Source organism: Nannospalax galili, unplaced genomic scaffold (genome assembly GCF_000622305.1).
Source record: "Nannospalax galili isolate Female #2095 unplaced genomic scaffold, S.galili_v1.0 scaffold1157, whole genome shotgun sequence".
In the NCBI taxonomy this organism is placed as follows: Eukaryota; Metazoa; Chordata; class Mammalia; order Rodentia; family Spalacidae; genus Nannospalax; species Nannospalax galili.
Window position 1 is genome coordinate 1,034,085 of NW_008340118.1, and position 6,940 is coordinate 1,041,024.

Genomic DNA, 6,940 nt, shown 5'->3' on the forward strand with positions numbered 1-6,940 from the left:
GAAGAAGAGGGACATGGGGGGAGGAAGAAGAGGGACATGGGGGGAGGATGCAGAGGACATGGGGGGAGGAAGCAGGGGACATGGGGGGAGGACGCAGAAGACATGGGGGGAGGATGCAGGGGACATGGGGGGAGGAAGAAGAGGACATGGGGGGAGGACGCAGGGGGACAGCAAAGAGAGCATCAGGAGTGAGCAGAAGCTGACCATGCACACAGTGCCTGGCCACCCTAGCCTGGAGGGAGTAAGGAAATATTCTCAGAAAGCAGTGTGGCTTACACCACTGTGTTACTCTTCCTATGGCTTAGATGAGATGTCCGCTGCACCCCTCAAGAACCTTACAATTTGATACATTTGCGACTTAGGCAGGAGACAAGGAGGCTGGAATGTGGGGAAAGGTCCTTATCCTTGTAAAGACTACCCCCCCGGCCCTGCCCCAGTGATGGGCCCAGCTGGTCTCACTCACAGATCCATCTATTGTGAGTCTTCTTCAGGCTCCTCCAACTCTGCTCTGCTGGGGTCAAGTCAATAACTTGCTGTTTCTAGATATGCAAGGTGGCCACAGTCCCATAAGCCTCATCTACTACCTTGACGCCCAGTAGAACGCCAGTGTGATACGGTGTCTGCTCTCTTGACATCCTGGTGAAGACCAACTTAAGTTCTTTCACTTCCTACCCAGGGAAAGAGGGAAGTGCCTACGTGTTCAGGAAGTCCTTTCCTCTGCCTGGCCTTGACGTGTTGTCATCACACACTGACAGGTCCACTTTGACCCAGAGTCTCTTCCTGTGACTCCTCTGACCATCTGGGCCATCTGCTAAGCCACTCACCAATCTTCTTTCTCAAACACATAGGATATTATTTCATCTCTCTCTTAAAACCCTTCAGGACTTCAGGGTACAGTTCCAACTCCTCAGCATGGTCTGAAGGCCCCTTATCTGTCTTCCTGGCACCCATGACAGGCCTGCATACCCCAGCCCAGAGACAGCCCCTGCAGGGTCTTACCTACTGGCCTTCCCCTGAGTAGTTACAGCTTTCCCTGGGCAGCTGCACCTGGTTCTTCTCTTCCACACAGTTAAGAGAGCTGTGAGCGGGAATTCCAGGACTTCATGCCTGGGGCCTGGAAAGCTCAGTGGTTGTTGAATCTCTCCTTGTTTGGTGAGAAGAGACTTGAGCACACTGACACAGGACTGTGTATAAGGGCAGCACTGCTCAGAGACAACTTTATCTCCTGTGGTACAGTCCTTGGGCCCATGGCTGGTCTCAGGCTTGGGAAGAAAAGACCAATAGGGGGATGGGAGGGGAGGGAAGAAGGGAGCTGGGGAAATATGTCAGTTGGTACGCCGCTTGCTGTGTAAGCACAGGGCCCGGAGTTCAGATCCAGCACCCACAGAACAAGCTGAGCATGGCCAGGAGTACACAGAATCCTAGTGTTGGGGAGCTCTGTGTTCAGTGAGAGACCAACTGAGGAAACCACCCAAAGTTGAGCACATACATATACCCTCACAAACGTGTTCAAAAGCCTGGATTAAGGTTTGCTGTGAGTCTAAGGTAATCTCCTAACTGTGAACCCTTGTAAAATCAAGAAGTTGCATATTTCCATGTACAATGGCAACAAGGTAAACATTCTCATTCCAAAAGGGAAGAGTGGGGGACCCAGAAAGGAAAGATTGACCTAAAGGAAGACCAAAACCCAACAGGACAAACAGCCTCGGTGCAGGAAACCCACCCCCATGTTTCCTGACCTTGTATCATTCTGGAACTGGATGCAAGCCTCTAGGGATCTGTAACTCCTGCATTTCGTGTGCCCTCAAACCCAGCACCATATGGGTATTGTCACGTTCTCCTGCCAGCTCACATTGTAGATCATCTCCCTTCCCTCAGGTTACAGCTGCAGCCAGCAGCTTCTGAGTGACTGGGAAGTTGAACCTGGGAGAACATTTTCTTGGGAGATTGTTTTTGAATGCCTGATCCCTTTCTGTTCAGGCATTCTTTCAAATAAATTTTCCCTGGAGCCTTTGATCGATTGGAGTCACAACTCCTATTCTAGTGGAGCTGTGGGTTTTCTTTAATTTGCTAATCTTTGAAACAATTCCAGCCACTGTGTCTGTATGCATCCTGTCTTCAACTTTAACCAGACTCAGAAGCAAACCACATTTCGGCCCCTTTCTGCCTCTCTCACTGTAAATCTGGGTAACTGTAGTGAGCAATAACCATGACACAGGCTGAGTGTCATGCTGTCTTGAAATTTCCTTGATCAAACAACTTTTTCTGTTGCCTTAGAATTCAGACTCACTCAAAGTTCTAGGACACATGCAGAATATAGCTAGATTACCTACCAGAATGCAGCACAAATGGCCTTTAGTCTAGCCCCAATAGAGCCCTTAATCCCCTCTGAAACTCCAGGAGCACAGTCTTTGTCCACTTTTCCACTGACATCCTGAGTTTCCACTAGAATCACCCAGTAAGCTCCGCCAATAGCATTTGAGGGCTTCTGTACCCTGCATTGCCAAAGTCGTCTACATTACTCCCACAAATCACTTCTTCAGCCTAAGAAGATGTGATTCAGCTGATCTTAGCAACGACTTTACTTCTTAGCATCTGGTAACTCCATTAGTTACTTTTCCCCCATAAAACCCATTTAAAAAGTAACTTAAAGGAAGAAGACTGTGTTATGGCTCATAATTCCGTGTATCATGATAGGAAGACAGGGCAGCAGAAAGGGATTGGCCCATGGTGTATGGCTCATAATTCAGGAAAGTACCGTGTATCATGATAGGAAGACAGGGCAGCAGAAAGGGATTGGCCCATGGTGCAAACCAGGGTACGGAGAAACGGGGCGTGGGCACAAACCTTTCTTCTCTTCCAACCTTGTCCTTCAGTCTGGGACACTGGCTTGTAGGGTGATGCCGCCTACACTCAGGGTGGGTTTTATCGTCTGAGTTAATCCTTTCTGGAAACACACTCAGAGAAACACCCCAAAGCCTCAGTAATGTCCTGGGTGTTTATTAATTAAATCAAGTTACAGTCAAAATTAACGATCACAGCTGGGGGCACAGGATCAAGGAGAAAAGAGAGGGACAGTGTGGCTTTGTAGAGTGGTTACAGGGCCTTGTAGATGCTCAGAGGGCTTTGGTTGTTGCTGGGTGGTGCAGTATCATGAGGACTCAGTTGAGAACCTGGATGGTCTCGTGCTATAATATGGAACTTGATCTGCAGGTGGTGTTCCAAAGGAAAGACAGCAGCAACTTGGGAGGGGTTGTGGGAGTAGTGAGAAGTCCCTGGAGCATAGGTGACAGATGGAATGAGATCACAGGGTTAACCTTACTCCAGTACCTTTGGCTTGAGGATGGCATGGAAAAGATGTATCTACGTACCAAGTTGGCCTTGACTGGTGGCCTTGAGACTTTCTGGGTACCCAGTGGGAGCTAATAGCTTCCCCGAGTCTCAAGCTTCAGGAGGGAATGATCTAGGCTAAATGTAACATGCAAAGCATCATTTAAAGCCACCAGGCCGAGTGAGAGCTTCAAGCGAGGAAGAGGTGATGACCCCGGGACACCCCAACATCAAGAAGCTAGGAAGACAGAGGGTTCAGCAGGAAAAGTCAAATGCTGGGCAGAGCCAATGTGCAAGTGAAGGTTACTTACAGAGGAAAGACAGGAGGAAATGTGTTCTAGGTATCCATGTACCAGAGAGGGGAGGAAGGCCTGACCCACCATGGACCTGAGGGAACAGGCACTGCTTGGCCACAGCTGACCCAGGAAAGTGTTTTGGGGGATGGTCCAAAGCAGGGTGAGATGGGAGGGCCAGAGGGAGTCCTGTGGATGCACCTGCTTGCCTGCTGTGAAGGGAAACAGAGAAGGGAACCCTAGAGCAGGTGGAGTCAAGAGGGCTTTCCTCTGTCCTTTCTGTGTATAACAGGAAGGGCCCAGGAGATGGCTGAGAAGGGCTTCTCTTTGCTAGCGCAGAGGTTGGACTCTCACTGTGTGGTCTTTTCTGGGGTGGGATCACTAGGGGAGAAGGCTGAGGGAGTGGGTACCCTTCCTATCCCACCCACCTCCCCATGCCTGGCCTGGAAGGGCACTGTGTGGGGAGCTGGCTCCCACTGTCCTGGGCTCTGTAGTCCCCAGACCTGTGCATCTGTTCTGGGGTACTGAATGGCCCCAGATTCACTTCAGCACCGCTGGAGCCATGCAGCCCCATGGGATGCATTTATGAAGTGCCCTGGTGTGCTGGGAACACTCATCCTTTGGGTTCCTGCGATGGACACTTGGACAGTGCACCGGGAGGGATGCGCAGCTGCGATCCCGCAGGGTCCTGTGTGGGGCCTCTTGCTCTGGCAGCCAGTAGCCAGTGCCCAAGGATTCCCAGAGTGGGGAATCCGCGCTGCAGTACCCCGCATCCGCAGAGTGTTCCCTTCTCCCTGGTGCAGAGCGCCCTTGAGTGTTCAGGTGGGGACGGAGAGGTCTTGGGTATCCAGCAACCAACCCCTTTGTCCCCATGACCAACTGCTTTGCGCCTCGTGCCTGCCTCCCTTGCTGTTGGGATTGTTCCGGTTGCAGAATGTCGCCGGTCTACCCCACCCAGGGTCTCCGGGTGCAGACTGAGCCCTACCGCTGGAGTTTTGTGTCCCAGCATCATAAGGGAAGAGGGGGAACTAACCCAGGGGAGGGGAGGGAGAGGGTGGTGGTTTGGAGTCTCTCCTTGTGCCCAGGCAAAGGTGCCTGATCCCTGGTGGGAAGAGCGTCCCCAGTGCTGGCGACGCCTCTGTGGACCTGGTGGTCCCAGCGCGCGCAGGCATCCATCCATTCATTGCAGAGAGGAGGCCCCATGACTCCAGCCGAATCTATGAATGGGAAGAGGAAAAAACCAACGTCTGTTTCCACTCCCTGCTTCCCCGCCCTCTGCCTCCCTCCCGGAGCAAGCGCGACACAAAGTGACAAGGGGGGAGGGGGTCTGGAGAGGGGCGCGGGGGTGTGCGAGAGCGGGTGCAAGTCTGGTTGGAGACTGCACTATTTATATGTTCTGGGGCTGCAGGACAAAGAGGGCACATCCCACACCCCCCTTCCTCAGCCCCAGCGTCGCCCCCTGTCCCCTCCTCCGTGGCTTTGATTTCACTCCCTCCTCCTCCGCGGGCTGGCAGGTGCGGGGGTGGGAGCTGTCTCCGTGGGAGCAACGTCGCCAAAGGTCTGGCTGCTGACGTCCGAGCGCCTGCTCCTGTCAATGAACAGGCAGCAGCAGCCTGGGGACTGCTCTGGCAACGGGGCCGCAGACGTCATCGCCTCCTGTTGGACGCGGGAGGGGGGAGGGGGGGTGTCAAGCAGCCGCGTCGCTGGCTTAAAGGAAAACTCTCTAAGTTCCAGCAGCCGGGGAGAGTCATTCCTCACAGCACATGCACTCCCCAAATGTCAAGTGCACGGGCACAACCGGCTGGACACTCGCGGGCACACACACACACACACACACACACACACACACACGCGCGTGCAAACACGCGCACACACTCACGCACACACTCTGCTCCTAGGTGTGTGGGTCTGAAGTTGCTTCAGAGAGGTTGAGCTGAGATGGACCTGTCTTCTTTGGCGCCTAGAGCGCTCCTTGCTGCCTTCCCCAGGACCCCAGAAAGAAGGAAGGAGGACAGGAGCATCAGACAAGCCTTAGAGTTCTCTGTCCTTTCAGAGAGATGACCAGCGCAGAAACCCCAGGCACCCGACGCCCTTGGAGTAAGTCTGCTGCATGGATAGGATGCCAGCCTCTTGGGCTGGTCCTGAACTTGGGCCACCCAGGTTTGGCAACTTGTTTTGCGCAGCTCTGGATGGAACCTGGACCCACCGTTCCCCAGCGACTTGCCTCCTCCGCCCCCTTTTGAATTTCTGAACTCAAAATGAAGTGGAAAGCAGTTTGGGGCTTCAGCGTACTTTGGCGGGTAAGTGGATAATTGTTTAACTTGACATTTAACCCTTGAGAGTCTAAGGGTTGGGGGAGGAGAAAGAAAAAGAGAAAACTTAATTCTATCTTTTTTCTTCTTAAGAAAAAGAAAATAAAAGTTGCCAACATGTATTTCCTTGCATCCTGTTTAGCAATAAGAAAATGTGTGTGTGTGTGTGTGTGTGTGTGTGTGTGTGTGTGTGTGCATGTTGAGCGGTGTGTCCTGTTTGTGAACGTGATTGGGTAAGGGGTGGAAGTGAGTTTATAAAACCAGAGATACAAGGGTTTGCAGAGGAGGTGGGGAAGACTGCAGCCGGTCCCAGTGCCAAGTGACAGCCTGGGGCTAATCACTCAGAGCTCTAGGACTTTCCAAGAGCCAAGTTCCCAGGGAAGACCGTGCGCCAGTTGCCAACCGCAGCGGTTGCCTCCTAGACCCGCAGGTGCTTCTGTCGGCAGAGAAGGGTTGTGAGCACCTGAACTTCCTCCCTCCTTCCCGCCATGGGTCTCCAATCCTCAGTGGGGACAGCTCTCCCTGCAGGGGCCATCCTTTCCTCTCCTTGGTTCCCCTACCCCGGTTCCAGTCTCTTTTGGGAAACATCACATGATGTCATAGGGAAGGAGGGGGTCCTGGGTCCCTAGTGCATGAAAGCATTTCGGCTGCGCTTTATTTTATTTTTTCAATCCATTACCCCCCCCAACACTGCACACTACATTTCCCCCAGAGCCAAAAGAGAGCCAGAAGAGAGCCAGAAGAGGCTGCTCCTCACAATCAGACAGGACCAGGAGTCCTGAGAGAGAGAGAGAGAGAGAGAGAGAGAGAGAGAGAGAGAGAGAGAACCCCTTCTAGACCCCTCCCACATTAGCAGCAAATCCCTGGGGTACCCCACAGCCTCTTCTCTTGGGTTTTGAGTTCTCCTTTCCTCTCAGCTCACCCTTCTAGTAGAAGGAAAAGGAAGAAGGAGGAAGGAGAGAGAGAGAGGGAGAGAGGGAGAGAGGGAGAGAGGGAGAGAGGGAG

General features: G+C 52.9%; 1 protein-coding gene and 1 long non-coding RNA gene across 2 annotated transcripts in view; one reads left to right on the forward strand and one right to left on the reverse strand.

Annotated features, from left to right (window-relative positions):
* Positions 1-2,996: 2,996 nt before the first annotated feature.
* On the reverse strand, positions 2,997-4,867 carry LOC103735733. Its single transcript, XR_607343.1, has 4 exons — positions 4,657-4,867; positions 3,642-3,835; positions 3,372-3,468; positions 2,997-3,275 (listed from the first exon to the last, which is right to left on the reverse strand). It is a non-coding gene; the product is annotated as an uncharacterized LOC103735733 (long non-coding RNA).
* Positions 4,868-5,375: 508 nt separating this feature from the next.
* Pde10a (phosphodiesterase 10A) overlaps positions 5,376-6,940 on the forward strand; it is a 517,525-nt gene continuing 515,960 nt past the window's right edge. The window contains exon 1 of the mRNA XM_029564535.1: positions 5,376-5,923. The gene's annotated coding sequence lies outside the window, so the exon portion shown is untranslated. The remainder of the gene's footprint in view (positions 5,924-6,940) is intronic.